The sequence below is a fragment of the Copadichromis virginalis genome, linkage group LG12, assembly GCF_057382275.1.
Source record: "Copadichromis virginalis isolate Kocher_CV1m ecotype Utaka linkage group LG12, C_Virginalis_male_GT1.1, whole genome shotgun sequence".
In the NCBI taxonomy this organism is placed as follows: domain Eukaryota; kingdom Metazoa; phylum Chordata; class Actinopteri; order Cichliformes; family Cichlidae; genus Copadichromis; species Copadichromis virginalis.
In genome coordinates, this window is record NC_140629.1 from 39,118,807 (window position 1) to 39,135,027 (window position 16,221).

At 46.8% G+C, this 16,221-nt stretch overlaps 1 protein-coding gene across 1 annotated transcript in view; it reads right to left on the bottom strand.

Annotated features, from left to right (window-relative positions):
* kank1a (KN motif and ankyrin repeat domains 1a) overlaps positions 1 to 14,352 on the bottom strand; it is a 49,298-nt gene extending 34,946 nt beyond the window's left edge. Inside the window, exon 1 of the mRNA XM_085476469.1 lies at positions 14,293 to 14,352. The gene's annotated coding sequence lies outside the window, so the exon portion shown is untranslated. The remainder of the gene's footprint in view (positions 1 to 14,292) is intronic.
* Positions 14,353 to 16,221: the final 1,869 nt, after the last annotated feature.

Below are 16,221 nucleotides of genomic sequence, written 5' to 3' on the forward strand. Positions count from 1 at the left end.
CTTAAAGATCATTTAATGGCCTAAAAACTGCCTTCACACTTCTTCTGATATTTCGACAGATTATCGGTCCAGTCTGGAGAAGCTGGAACGGATACTGGAGACAAAGTGCTGATTTAAGCAAGGTGGAGCGCCAGCAGCAAGGTGGAGCGCCAGCAGCAAGGTGGAGCGCCAGCAGCAAGGTGGAGCGCCAGCAGCAAGGTGGAGCGCCAGCAGCAAGGTCGGTTAACCACTCTGCAGCTCATACCTGGTCAGAGAGCAGTGAGTCAGTTAATGTGAGTAAACTCTGTTCTTGAGTTATTACAGATCCTGTAGTTCAGCTTATAAATAAAAGCCTCAATTTAAATGTAATGTAGAATATATTAATGTCCATCTGCTGAGCGTGTCCGCCCCAGCTGGTCCCGACGCTGGCTGCCTTTGTGCGCTCTTAGCTGGCCTCATTGTTTGTCATGGAGAGGTTAATGTGGTGACATCAGTGCTAGCCCTGATTAACTGGCTTTAGTGTCATTTGTCATCGGGGATATCGAGCATGCCATCTCGGGGGCTGGCCGTTATCCCTACTCTGTTACTGGGACGACAAAGCAGCCTAAATACAGCGATTAAGAGTTTATTCTGGCTCCCAACTGAGGGGTCGTCTGGAGAAAAGACTCCTCATTTATATGATCACAGCAACGAGAACGTTTAGTAACAAGGAAGGTGATCGAGGCTCCCAAATCCTGCATTTAGTCCTCGTTAATTCAGTGTTCCCTCTAAAGCTTTTCACTGACACGAAGCACTCGTGTTTGCCAAGAAGAAAGAGGAACTCAAGGATGGACTTGAGAAAAGAAAGAAGACAAGAGAGGAAAGGAGGGAGGGGGGAGGCAGGGAGAGAGGATTAATCCCATTAGCTAAATGATTTGTTCCACTGAGGGAGGGGGAGGAAAGTACAGGGAGAGAAGGGGGGTGTTTGAGGGGAATGACAGTAATGACCAGGCACTAACCTCTCCCGTTTTCCCCGTTAGCATCAACAGCGCTTGAAGCCGTCCACACGTCACTTGACGCCCTAATCTGAAAGTCTAATTTGTTCCCAAGAGGGGAAGCAGAAAAGGAACCACCAAATAAAAGTGGGGGACACGCCAAATTCAAACAAAACCATGACCCACAAAAGATAAAACCTCCCAAACAAGCCTTAAAAAGTCTCATTATCTGCTTCGAGAACAAGTTTACACAATTTAAATTTAACATATACGATTAACAAGAGTAAAGCAGAGCGTTAGCATCAGCGCCAGAAGGAGGAATCGGTGAGAGGTGCAACCTCCAACCCTGACAGCACGGCTCGTTACAGCAAACCTCAGCAGCTTCAGGAAGTCGTTAAACACCAAATGGGTGTCTGGCTCAGCGAGACGCCGCTCCAGGTGAAGACAGACGAGACGTGGACGGTGTCGACGTCTGCAGAGGACATCATCAGCGATGTTTAACAAACGAAAACCGGTCCGAGTCGGAAAACTAACATTTATTTTGCAGCTAGTAAATCATGCACATCTCTAAACATTCATAACATGAATTCGGGGCTAAGACTAAGCTCTGGACATTTAATGCAGATGTAAATTCATCTGCACGGTCGGGCTCGCGTCAGATTACCAGCCATCGCTGGGTGGAGGAAGTGGGAAAAACTGTGGGACTAACTAATGACTTCCGTGTTATCCTTTTCATTATCTTGGCCTCGCAGGGTCGCAGGCTATGAAAACAGTAGCATGCCTTCATAGGTATAATGCAACACATTGTATTGTGTTGGCAGTGGAGGGCTGAGGGGGCGAGGCGGGGCGGTCTTCCCAGCGGGAGTCATTCCGATCAACAATAGCAGCAGCATTCCTCTGGAAACACTGTGGCATTGTGGAGGGCGTCTGTTCGCTGGGAGGATCGCCACTTCCACCAAAACAAAGGGATGAACTCATTCTGGGAATGTTTTGTGTCACCTTTAGGAATGACAGAGTAACTTTTGCTGTCCGGCTTTTCCTACCTGTGAACAGTCATATTTGCTAAACTGACTGCGTGTTTTGACAGCGATGAGTCAAATTCCCACACTCGTCAATCCGTCCGGCTCCAAGAATGACTGCCCGAATATTTCATCTCAGCTTTAAGCATCCGTTTTGTTTCTGGCTTGCTGAACTTTGCTGCACATTTACACTGCAAACATAAACTCAGTGGTAGATCTGTGTTTGTCTTATCAGAGATAGAAATGTTGCTGTAAATACACGATACTGTATGACAGATGTAGGGTTTACATCACTGCGCTGAATCCTCGCTGCAGTGCATTTATTGCATTTACACCTGTGCACCGGTGACTCTGCATTACTCTGCAGACTGATGAGACAACCTGAGCTCTTCCTGTTCCAGTTAAACACAGGAAGGAGAGAAGACTTCAGACCTGACAGCCTGTAGGTGCATCACAGATCAGCCTCACACTTAGAGATGGGGGATTTTCCCATCATGAGCCCTGAAAACAGGACTACAAACAAACATGCAGTCCATCTTTAACGTCTGAACTAACGTCTGGTCCTGAACTAAAATGCAAATCTGGTCTGGTTGCTGTTGAAGTAGCCAAAGTAACAGGAAGCCGTTTCCTCAGGAGATTATTGTCCTGCTGGGATGAATCTCCTCATAACTCCAGCTGGGTGTCCAACCTTATTCTGACTTTTAACAGAACAGAGTTCATTATGAATTATAACAAAAGCGTCTCTAAAACAGAGCCCAGAAGGTACAGCTCATGAGCAAATATTGACTCGAATGTTGGCCTGTGCTCTTCTATTATTTCAGCTTCACTGGAGGACAAGAACAATGTGGGAGCAGTCTGGTGGCAGATGTCACTGAATATGCAAAAGACAGGAAGGAAGAGCAGATGCATCGACCAGTAAAAGCAGATAAAACCGATAGTGGTGGAAATCTGTGGCCAAAGCCTGACAGGAAACAAAACTCGGCCCGTTTCTGTTTAAAATGAGCTCAGTGGAAAAGTGACCGCCACGCTGCAACTCTAAAGTGGCTCTATCAAATAAACCCATTAAGCAGAGTTGTCATTATCAGACCATTAAGCTGAGACGCCACAAACACACTCTGCGGCTTCAAGAACCAAACTCGAAGCAAACAGACCTGCAAAAATAAAACTGGACAAACAAACTGATCAATTTTAAGGATTAACATTAACTACTGTAGCTAAAGTCTACTGCATTCATCTATCCGATTCATGTGGCAGCAGGCTGCATCTGAAGCATCCCATGACGTTCCCAAGCCAGATGACCCTCTGCACAACCCCGAGAACTCCAGTGGGTTCTGGGTGTCACCTCTGAGTATTCCCACAAAAACCTCCAAGAGAAGCATCCAAGAACCACCTCAGCTGACTCCTTGGGACATATTAGAGCAGCAGCTGCTTCGGTCATCTGCGCTCTTCACCCGAGCTCCAACGCTGGACCGAACCACCCAACACAAGATGGGGGGATGTGTTGGCACGGACAGAGGCTCCTGGCAGGGTCTCCCAGGACACAGACTAAAAGCATGTATTTACAAACTACAACGTGGGTCATGATATGGACTCTGGATAACTTGTATGGAAGTAAAAACCAGGGCCTGTAGAGCCAGTGCAGGGAGGGGAGCTTGCAGGCATGTGTCTGGTGCTCAGGCTTGAATTCACTGGGCTTGGCCATGCATAGCCAGAACAACGAGGATCCTCTAGCCCGAGGGCTGACCGCTCCCAGGGACAGCCATTATGGTCAGGAGTATTGTGGGTCGGGCAGCAGGCCTGTGTGTGACCCTCAGCACTGCACTGGGGTCTGGATGTGTTTAAAGAACAACAAAACCAAGGTAATCGTACAGAACGTGGGAGAAAACAAAACAAAGTCAGATCTGCCCGATCTTCACGTGCTAACCTCGAGCTGCTGCTGCTAACACGCACCAGCTGTTTAAAAAGTGCAGTAAAGACACAAACTGTCCATAACGATTAAAAAGTACAATAAAAACAAACAAAGTGATTTCAGAGCAGCAACAGAAAACTGTTCTCTGCTTCCTTCATCACAACAGCAGCGCTGCCATCAGCCAGCGCGCTGAAACAACAACCTGCTCTCTGCTTTGAATAAGCAAAGCAGCTCCACTTGACTGTGGGCGTGGGTCACTGGCACGTGACATCTTACGAGCCCCCCCATCCACGACTAATGGTTACTGTGCATGACTACCAAAGTACAATATTTACAGTACGATAAGACAGATGTTCACGACTGCAGCTTTTGAATACGAGCTTACGGTTGCTTCTCCCAACAAAGACGATGTTAATCGAGCGAGACCATTTTCAACAACGACAAGAGCAGAGATTTATGCACAACATAACCCAATTACTGCTTTGCTAAAACCTTAAACCAACAAAGCCGCGTCCTGATGGGTAATTTTCCTTTCCCACAGCGTTACCGTCTGAGCCGTGTGATTAGAACAAATAAAACTAATTACACAACGCGCAGCATCCAACGTCAGCGAGAATTACTTCTGTTTACTCAGACAACAAGCCCATCAATGGATTTCAAACATGTCCTTAATGAAGAACATTCACATCTGTGAGTTTGTTCCATCTAAACGATCTGTGGCACCACACACACACGAGCCTGAGGATGCAGGTGTGCAGCAGTCTGTAGATTGATGAGTAAAGCTTGTGCATGTCTGTTCCTGCCTAACAGACGATTAATTTTCTCTAAATGGTTTATAAAACCAAAGAATTAAAAGGAGCTGAAATTTTACATCATTCCTAATAAGAACTGAATCTGAGATGATCACGTAGGAGGTTTCTGATGGACCTGCATCCACTCCCATCTTCACACGTCATACATCCTTCTCAGCTGCTGCAGTGTGGATTTGAAGTATGCGGGACCTTTAATGCTCTCCACTACAGGGGAACGAGGACTGGTATCGCCATGGTGATGTGCCCGTCACTTTGTGGAGGCTGAAACCTGAGAGGACGCCAGGCCATTAGCAAGCCTACGTCACCGCACCACCGCGATGAGGACACACACAGCCAAACGCTGTAAACCGGTCGCTATAGTAACACCATTTCAAAGTTCATCACTATCAAATTTATCATCGATACTCGTCCCCACTTGAAAGTTTAGGTGTGGAAGCGCAGCCTCGTATGAAAACGTGCCCATGTGTGCTGACAGGAACATTAACCAGCCCAGATAAGATCAACGGTGCCAGCAGGGAGTCCATCTCCACTGTAAGCCCAGCTGACCGTAACAGGAAATGGTTTACTGCTGAAGTTTAACAGTGAAACGCCCGACCTCCTTCAGGACGGTGTTTATACACCAAATCAGAGGCATGTAACCACAGACGGCTTTCATGAAAGCCGTCTGGCTGGAGAGGTGTTTCTATATTGACGGAGCTTCGTCACCTGCCTGTGGAAAGTTCCTGAAACTGATGCAACGACCTCTACGACAATTTGTTACCACAGCTTGAAAGACTTCACTGTACCGGACGTGCTCCTCGCACTTACGCGCTTCGCTGTCGATTTGCAGGTTTGCACAAATGGCTGCCATCTGTGTTACAAACTGCCACAATTTGTGACGCTGCAAAAAAAAAAAATTTCCCAAATGTCCGGCTGATTACTTCCACAAGGATGCAAAGCATACAAAGAGTTTCCTGCCTTTCCTGCAGCTTGCAATTACAGTAGATCTGATAAAGTGACCTGATACAGGCCAAGAGGACAGCTGCTGTGCAGGGTCTGTGTGGGGGATCGTAACCCACATCTTTGCCTGCTCTTATACTGCATGAAGCTCCACAGACTGTCGGCCGTGCTCTACACATCACATTTAAATGAGACAAATGAATGCTACAGTTTCCCTCCATACACAGTTGCAGCAGGTACAGGCTGTGTCTTTCACTTTCTCACCTGAACCCCTTTTAATGCTTTTCTGCATTTGGTCCTCAGGTTGCCAAGTTTAGGCAAGACGGAGACGTGGCAGAGAGGCAACCAGCTCTCTCCTCATGAAGGATTTTTCCAGAGAAACCAGGAGGATTAAACGTTGAGGATTTTGGCCCACAGATAAACAGATGCACTGGTTAATCACCATCAGCTGGTGTACAGCCGTTTTTAATTATTAAACTAAACATAATGGGGTAGTAGGGAAACCTTGCCACTGCATGCTACAGCCATACAGCCCAGTGTGCAGCACATGTAGCTGACTACACCTCACAGCTGAGCAGTGCCTTCAGGTAAGCATGTGTGAAGTCGATTACCCTTCATTTACTGATGTAATCAGATTTATTACTTCTGTATTGACCCTAAAAACAACTCGAGCACTGTTCAGGCTTTAATGTGGACTCAGCTGTAACTCGTATCACACAATTTCAGTGACTCTGGTCCTCCTGAATCAACACGCGGTAGGAAATAAAGTCCTCGTGGCTCTTCTTTAACCGCCTTCATCCATTCATCTCATCTCTCGTCTACAACCACTTCTTGTGGTGAGGCCACAATGCAACTGTGTAGTGCATCTCTCAGTTCAAAAACATGCTAAAAACCACAAGGTCACATGACTGAACACAGCATCACTCTGCAAGCGATCAGGAGGTTGGTTTTGAAAGCACCCAAGAAAAACAAGTCACATCAGCCTGCGTCTCATTAAAGATGCCAAAACTTTTCAGACAGCTGCAGAGCCCCGAGAGTCGGAATGTGCAGAGTGGCAGCTGTAGACACAACCAACCACCGCCCCCCTCGCCCAGCAAACCCCGGCTGTACCCTTGAACCGGTTCACACTAACAAGCAGATAAAGTGAATGACTTGTACTAGCAGCATTTAACATTACGTGCTCTCTGCAGTCAGAGCAACGACAGCAGCGTTTCACGCAGGTTTATCTCCCGAGCAGCTGCAGTAACACCGTCACACAGCGGCGGCATCTCCACACGCAGACTTCACTGCGTTCCTCCTGGATAATTTGTTCACACGCACATCAGCATCCACGTTCTGGTCAGATAATGGTAATGGCATGTGACATGAGAAATGTGTAAGAGCACGATCCAGGTTCATCTGAGCAGTTTATGTGCACCAACATCCGAGTGTAAATCTGAACTCAAACCCAGGTTACAAGCTCAGCTGGCTTTCCAAACCAGGGATCAGATGCTTACATGAACAACACACCCAACACCCGAACTGTGACTACGACCATGACTCAAGCTTCCTGTTCCCCACATCTCCTTCTGATAACATTCACTGGTCCCACCATGCAAACGTTAAAACCTGCACCAGCAAGTTTTAGAAACTAAACACAACTTAAAAAACCAAAACAATAATACTACAACAGCTGTATTGGTAACTGCTGCACCTTTTACTCACCTTCCTCAGTTAGAAACCTGTAAAAGCATTTCACAGAGCTGCAGCTGGCACAGAGCAGCCAGCGCTACCAGAGAGAAACGAGGGATTACAGCAGAGACGTCACCCGGCGCCGTCTCACACGGCACAGCCAATCGCAGCCCGGCCACGCAAACGCTGAACACACACACAGAGTAACCTGACAATAGCAGCCAATGAGGGAGGCTGTAATATGAGCAGCACGGTGACCACTGGGCCGAGGCTCTCGGCCGTAAACAGCGGCATCCCTGACAGGGAACAAACTCAACAGCCCTTTCTGAGCTGCAGAGGATGATGGGAGATTCAGACCGAGAGCTGCCAGCAAAAAAAGCTGCACAAGGAAAAACTCTCAAATAATGAGCGCTAAGGTGTATTTTTAAAGTGCTTTACTGTATATACTCTGCTCACAAAAATGGGCATCATCCATTTCCCTCAAAAAACAAACAATGAACCAAGAATGAAGACATTTGTATTAAATTCATGCTAAGGTTTGTATGTAAACTAGGCTTGAATGTGTCCCGCGCACAGCTGGCTGCATCTCTAATCAGCAGGTCAGGTTCTGGCTAACGTGAAGCCCCGTCAGACCCCCGGACTGTGGAATGCTTCGACTTGACAAGCAGAGTCTGTGCATGCCTGCATAGCTGAGGGATTATCACAGTATCAACTGAGCCCTGAATCCCCTTTGCACCTGCCTTGTCCTGCTTAATGCACAAGAAACGTGTGGGATTTCTCGCTCCCTCCTCTCTGAGACTGCTCACCTTTCATTCATCAGCAGCTCTGAAAGGATAATGACAGGCTACGGGTGAGACGTTTTTAAGAAGCGACACTTCCCCCTGACGTGCAGAGCAAAGGATGTTTGGTTCAGAGGAGTCGAATGTGCCGCTGCTCCCCGCCTGCAGCTCCAGAGTTTTGTGGTTGGAACAAGAAGACGGGCTAATAGCTCGTCTCGTGTGTTGGACGCCTTCGTTTCTGATCTACATGCACCACAAAAGGGAGTCAGCTGCCAGCGCCTGATGCACCATACAATAGTTCTTACTTTCAGTTTTAATGAAGTTTTCTCAAAGAATTATGAAATATGCTGTAGAAAACGGCTTCTGTGAATACGAGGAGAGAAGTTAGCAACAGTCCTTCATAGGGATGGGTATCGTTTAGGTTTTATCCGATACCGGTGCCAAATCGGTACTTTTGAAACGGTGCCGGTGCTCAAACCGGTGCTTAAAGAATGGAGAACACAAAATTGGTCCAAAAACCTCTCATGTTCAGCTGTTTTTTGTAAAAATATAACAATGTTAGCCTTTTCTGCAGCTATGGGGCATATATAGTATCACTCTTGGCTGGAAGCAGTGCTTAATCAATGGAAAAAACACAAACTTTGTCCAAAAACCTCTCATGTTTAACTGTTTCCCACTTTTTCTTTGGTCATTTTAGCCTTTTTGGCCAGGGTGAAGGGAGTATCTGCCATCAAACAAGAAGACAGCAGCATGTAGCTATGATGATGTTTGCTAGTTCACCTTACATGCATTAATGTAATAACGTGGTTAGCCTACTCAACGTAAATTAGCTACTCACGCAGAGAAGAACGGCTGCTGCTGCCATCATCATTTCTGCTACACTGGCAGGGCTAGGGGCCAGGACTCTCCTCTTCGTGTTTTTGGGGGATGTTGCATAACAGGCAACCCACCCGCAGTAGATGCGCTCGGTGTGAGGTCTCGCAGCAAGCTATCAAATACGGCGCATTTCTGGGCTTTTAAAAAAAACGCTATGCGTCGCCAGGTGTTTCATCGGATTCTTGGTGTTACCTCCTTTGACAGTATCACAGTATCAGCTTAAAGCACTTGTTGCTGCTGAGTTTGCATCTTTTGCTGTGAAGTACAGCCAGACTTTTGACCGCTTCGCCTTGGACATTTTTAATCTGTAGCTCTGCTCTAACAGAACGTACGTACCTGGACCCGCCTACTATCCTCGGAAACGTAAAATGATTGGCTAGAAGTGTATCACAGCTCAGGAAAAAAAAGCACCGAAATAAAGCACCGAAATGTGCGCTGCTTTTCGGTCTGGTTACTACCGTTTATGTCAGAACCGGTGCCATCATGGCACCGGACACCGGTACCCATCCCTAGTCCTTCACCAGCACATGAACCAGTGCTACACCTGCTGCAGGTGCTGGTGCTACACCTGTAAGCCACGACGGTGCAGGTCAGCGAGCAGTTTGCTGAGGTTAGGAACAGCTGAACTTTCAGAGCTTTTCTGGGAATTATCTGCTCGGAAAACTGACGGCATGGCTTCATGGACAGATGATGGTCACCATGTGAACAACTCTATATGAAAGTCTTAGTGATGTTAATGATTCTGTTGGTTTCATCGTTCAGATTTTGATTTTATGACCATTTACCGAGATTTTTATTTGCAAGTATTTGTTCTGCTCCAATAAATATAAATCATATCAATAATATTCAAATTTTCACCTTGATAAGAGAAAAACTGCACAAATTAATAAATGCCACCCAATTATTTATACTTATTTTAATATAAAATAAAGGTTTTTAGTCATTTTTCTTAAAACACACAAAAAACCCTCCAGTTATTTTATAATCCAAAGATTTCCTTATACATTTATTCAAATGTTTTAATACCAACAGGTCCAAATGAAATCAAAGTCACATTTATTTCTATCCTAAAAGGTTAACAGATTCTTACACGACACGAGCACTGATCTGAAACCTCCACAAACAGGTGCCTGGAGTAATAAACATTTATACATGCCCTGAAATATTTGTTGTGTGACTCGAGAACAAAAACTTGTTTACTAAAAACGAGCAAGCTGAAAACTGATTTCCCAGAATGCCACACTGGATGAGTGTGTGAGGCGTCAGCTCTACACTGGAAGAATAACTTCCTTCCCCTGTAAGGGTTGGTGTGCAACGGTGTTCCCGCTTTAGCCTCAAGTTCCACGCACCATCACTCCTCCCATCAAAGTGAAAATTAAAAACAATCATTTATTGCAAGTCTTGTCAGGCAGAGCGCGTTTCCACGAGGGCGTCGTCCCGGCACATTGATTCAAAAGGTCCCATCAGCACTGCAAAGATCGAGTTTTCCACAGCCGACACGAGCGAGGCCGACACCAACACAAATATTTACGTAGAAGACCCCGTCACAAATCTGCTGCTGTCCCAACAGCTCGGGTGGTTTAAAGAAACGAAGTCTGTGAGGAGCCGAAGCTGAGAAACAAAAACGTCTCATTTAAACTCTTAATTTCATAATGTCAGAGGTCAATGATCCCTTATTGATCGTCTGTGATACGACGAGCATGTGACGACTGTGAGGGAGCATGAAAGAAAGAACGGGATTAACATACCAGGAAACAAAACATCTTTGTGAAACGCACTCCGAGGTTTAGGCAGGGTTAATCCCAGCCACAGAGAGCAAAAAGCTTCACTCCTTCATGTTCGCCGCAGCAATCTTCTACCCAACGAGAATCTCGCAAGTTGAAGCATGCAGAAATGAATCATCAGCAGGCGGAACAACATAAAACACTATCCGGGGCTCTTTGGCGGGCCGCTGACATTCATCGTGATAGCTCATGTGTCCGCTTGTTCTTATGTAAGTTGTCAGTGAAATTCAAAGTCACAACAACTTCACCTGGTTTGTTTCATAATCTCTGCAGGTAGAAGCGACCGGGATCATGTTTACCGTCGGCCTCCTGAATCACCCAAAATGTTGGCTGTGCAGAATAACTCCAGCTGCAAGTCATCCATGCAAAACTAGATACCCCAGACACCAAACATCTGTAGAAGAAACTAAATAATCTCACCTCTGCTTTAAGTATCAGTCCAACACACCTCACAGCCTCCTCTACAATCTGTGCCAACACACACAAATGTCTCCCAATCCATCTCAGGCCACTCTGACTCCATTAAGCTGCTAAATCCACAAGAACTGATTTGAAAAGAATTTCGTGCGGTCCTGCCAGAGCTTTGATCACCGCGGTAATAACTTCCTTGCAAATTTGCAAACAGCGTGGTGCCGACTTGGCAGCTGCTCCGAGCTGCTGGAAATCTGTTAGGACTCCCTGAAGATCGCCTTTACTTAGAATCAGCTATGCAAGCCTTTTCATTTCAGCCGGTCCACTGGTGTTTTTAAAAGGTTTTATTTACATCCAAAACTCATGCACTGTGAGTGGAGGTGCAGCACCAGTTTCATACCAGCTGATGCTTCAGAATAACTGCAACAACTGCCCAGAGAACAGCAGGACGGCAGCTTCACAGCAACCTGAAGCTCTTTTTCTCATCTCCAGTGCTCCCCGACTCTGACTTATTCTTACTAAAGGCAATAATAACTCTTTGCCTTAACACTATGCAGACCAGCTGCTCTTCAGCATCAGTCACCAACCAGAAACTCAATTTTGAGCCAGTAATGATCCCAGTTTATTGGTAAAGGTAGTTAGAAACCAGACAGTTTCACTGTTTAGAAATGAAAAAGCCAAGATCACAAATAACTCACTGCAGAATGGTTGAGATTCAGAGAAGCTCATTTACAGAGTAAGCAGTGTCACCTTCATCATGTCCTTAAATAAAGCTGTGAGTCATTATAGAGGCTTCATGGTGCCTGTATTTGTACAGCACTTTACACAACCAGTCATCCACCCATTCACACACTGGTGATGGCAGCTACATGTAGCCACAGCCACCCTGGGGCGCACTGACAGAGGCGAGGCTGCCGGACACTGGCGCCACCGGGCCCTCTGACCACCACCAGTAGGCAACGGGTGAAGTGTCTTGCCCAAGAACACAACGAATGAGACCGTCGGAGCCCGGGCTTGAACCGGCAACCTTCCAGTTACAAGAAGCACTACCAACTGTTGCCACAAACTGCCAACACATAAGTGCTACTTGTGTGTGAAATGGGGGCGATCGTGGCTCAAGAGTTGGCGGCTCGTCTTGTAATGGGAAGGTTGCCGGTTTGAGCCCCGGCTCAGACAGTCGTGGTCGTTGTGTCCTTTGTGAAACGTCTTATCGAAGATCTCCATGAACACATTTATATCCTCTCAAATGCATCTTGGGCTGTTCTTGTTTTTGCAGGAGGGGGCTCTTATGGTTTTAGTTTAAGTGGATCTTCCACTCAAACTAAAGTACATTTGATCTTGTAATAACAGGGCAGACCCCGAGGCTCATGTAGGTCCTCATCCCACACGTTAAAGCCGAGCAGCTGTGACGACTCCCTTCACCTCCAGTCCAGCCAGTAAGAGTGGTTTCTTCGGGGTTACCCAGCAGTGAAGCTTCACGTGCACGCACGCAAAAACTAACATTTTCAAGTGAACCCAGGCAGAGCAGCTTTATTTTTAGAACCAAAAACATGCAAGAGAAGCACAAACAAGACAAGTATGCACAGATGTTCAACCAAAACTAAAATTATAACTCAGCAACCCCCTCGAGATAAAATTACAGAGAAAACACCACGGCAAGGACTCCACAAAAAAACTGAACACCCACAAGAGAAGCGAGGCCAGTCGTGACGTGCAAGCTGCTCGCACAGAGCTGTGGAGTGGAAGTCATTTCCTCTAAACAAACAGGAGGGGTGGGAGTCGTAATCACAGGCGGGGGAGGCGGGGGAGGCCACACGTCTGAGCAGATGAGACCCGGCTTTGATCCTGCGGATGTGAGGGTCGTCTCAGTCAGGCGTCATTTCACAGACCTCCACCGTATGTCCACGATACCGAGGAGGAGAGCATTAGAAATCAATAAGCTTCCAGAAATATCATTTTTCTCTCATCTTCAGTTTATTCTTATGAAAATATGAAACAAGCTCCCTGCAGTGAAGTAAAGAACGCCTGAGCTGTTAGAGACACCGAGATGACCCTTTAACCACCTTAAGGTTAGTGAATGACTCGCTAACCCTCAAACCCCATTAAAGCTGTTAATCAGTGCTACAAACAGCAAAGCAGCAGCTTTGAGAAGCGACTTTGCAGAAAGTGCGATGCTTTCTGCAAAGCCACAAAATGCGAGGCATTCGGGCCCTGAAGGAATGCTTTGTGTGGCATCCTGGATGAAATCTGCACTTATTATCCAAGTGTAGACAAGTGGATCTTAAGATATGCAACAACCCCAGTGGAAGCTTCACAAGGCCATTAGTCCTCCTCTTCACATATCAATTCCCCAGTGCTTCATCTGTACTGAAGAGTGGAAAGGCCTGTGAGCCAGGAGAGGATGAGGAGCCCTCTGTTTGACCCCAGCTCTTCACCAGCACAATGGGGACTACCATCCAGGTCTGAGCCCCCCCGCATGAAAACAGGTAGCAAAGAAGGAAACGTGTCCAACACTAGTTTCATTTGGCAGCATTTCGGGGTTGCTGAGTGACCTTTAGAGCTCCACGGAAACTCTTTTGTTAAGAGCTCATCACGCACTGCGCTACGAGGACGCGGCTGTGGAAACAGTGCCACGAAAGACATTTCTGCGTTCTCGCGCTTGAGCTAAAGGTGTCCGCGAGCCTGTGGTGACACCTGACTTACTCTGAATCCGAGCGAAGGCGGCTCACTGTGGATTTAATCGCGAGTTTAATGAAACTGGTCTCGAGGGGCGAATCCCCCTGAAAACCTCCGCCGTCCCTCGCCTCCGGTTCCCCGCTCTTGGAGCTCAAAGTTCAGCCTCATAACACCTGCGCAGCGCAGACGGAAGTGGAAAAAAACAGCGCCAGATTACCTGAAGGACTCCCAAACACCAGCTGACTTTAAATATAATCCAGCTTAACCAGCAGCGCTTCATGGGATTGTCTCGTCTGCTCGCTGCAGGACCACCTGGCCGACAACACGCACTGAAGACACGCTCAACTTACGTAATTAATTAAGCAGAGGGCTCGTGCACGCTTACACGCGCCCACAGAGACACCTGGGACAACTGAAGCACTTTAAAACACACTTTGTCTTAGCAAAAGCGACCTTAACTTACCCCACGCTAACGCTTCCCGGGCTCCTTTGGAGGTGCAGCTCCTTTCCTCGGACTCCTTTCTGTGCTCGGGGTCGGAGTCTCGGAGGGTAAAAGCTGGGTAATGCGTTAACTTTGCGCAAAAGTGTGCAAAGCTCCAGTCTGTGCCCGCCGCACACGGTACGTCCCCTCTGCGCCAGCAGCAGCAGCAGCCTCTTTGTACTTGTCCGCTCGTGCCTGGGCTCCAAGTTAACCCGCGGTCATGCGCAGTCGGTGCCCTCCCAGGAGCCCAGTCTGAGCTGATGTGAAGGTCAGTTAGAGCAATGGCGTGTCCAGCGGGGTGGCCTGGGGGGGCACAGGCCACCCCCCAAACCAGACTGGCCACCCCAGGTGCCACCCCAAAGGCAAAACAATAAAATTCAATCAAATATCAAATGTCCGATTATGTTTTCACGGTGACGCTCAGATATCCGAGTGTAAGTGAATGCAGCATCGCTTCTGCGCTATGCGCATCACGTTAGCAAAGGTAGGAGAGCCAAGCGCGAAAGATGGCACTGCAGGAAAGAATTTTTCGGTGAAAGAAAATGAGGACAGAATAAATGTCCCGGTAAGTAATATCAAGTTTGTTGAGTTTAGTAAACTTCGGTGAAATTAGAATACCAAGGAAAAAAATAACACTTAAAGAATTATTGCAGCTGTGGAATATTTCAGACAGTATGCTACTGAGGGCAGCTAACATAAGAGTTATGCGTTATAAGATATAATCTAAGTCGTAACATTGCTGTATGGAGCTGCAGATTTGGTTGCAGGTTAACATAGCTGGACTGGCCATCGGGCATACCGGGCATATCCCCAGTGACTTATTTTTTATTTTTTTTGTAATGGCATGAACAATGAGAGGTGGTGGATTGGCCAGATGCAGGTCGATGTGTAGAAATAACTCCGTTGTTTGGTGGTGGCTATGACGGGGCTTCCACAGAGGCAACAGGTGGATGAGGGAAGGGGAGGCAGGAGGGGAGACCCGAAGCAGCCACCAGTCCGAGTGTCAGGTGAACTGAACTTCAGGTAAGAAGTTATGACCTGCAGTCTATCTGGGTCAGATATAAACCAAGTTTAGGTGGAGTTTATTTTCATGTTGCTGACTTTTTACTGTCAGTTGCAATAACTCATACTGCGTTCTAGCCAGTTTGACGGAGTTTTTATACAGCTGGGTGGGTGCTATGATGTTACTGATAGTGAACTTTATTTTATTCATAAGGTTAGTAGAGTTGCCAACGGCTCCTTAAAAAAATGGAATGGTCCCTCATTCAGAGAAAATATTACACGTTTCGTATTGAGCTGAGAAGAGACGCAGTTTGTCCCGGACTTTAGCTAGAATGGAAAAAAGACACAAAGCTGGATTTATTCTGTCTTTATGCTGCACAGCTGCCTCTTCTCTCATTCTCTCCCCCTCCCTCTCCTGTTGCTACTTCAATCATGAAACTGATCAATGATCAGCTGATCGGCTTTTCTCTCTTGTTTATCGCCCACTTTGCGCCAGAAAGAGGAAACCAGCAGATGTTGCGCTAAACAACAGCAGCACGTTTAAGCTTGATCGGCTGTTGTTAGAATGTATTTAATATTAATTTCTAGTATCAGCTGATGTTTGCTGGAGCCACAGCTGTAAAGCTGCTGGTCATGATGTCGGTTTAGATATGTGGTGAGAGGGAAACATGAAGATGAAACCAGGAGATGTCCTTACTGAACCATCAGAGCTGAACAGGTGATGGAGAAACAGGTTTACCTTTTAGGTGACATGAATGAGTTGAAGGGAAGTTATGAACTGTTTCTGAGAGACAAATAACACCAGGATCCTTTTTTATGTAGCAGACAGCTGGTAACTGTGCAGGGGCGGGTCTAGCAAAGTTTTGCCAGGGGGCCAGGTAGGGCATTAACAGGGAAAGGTGGGCACAA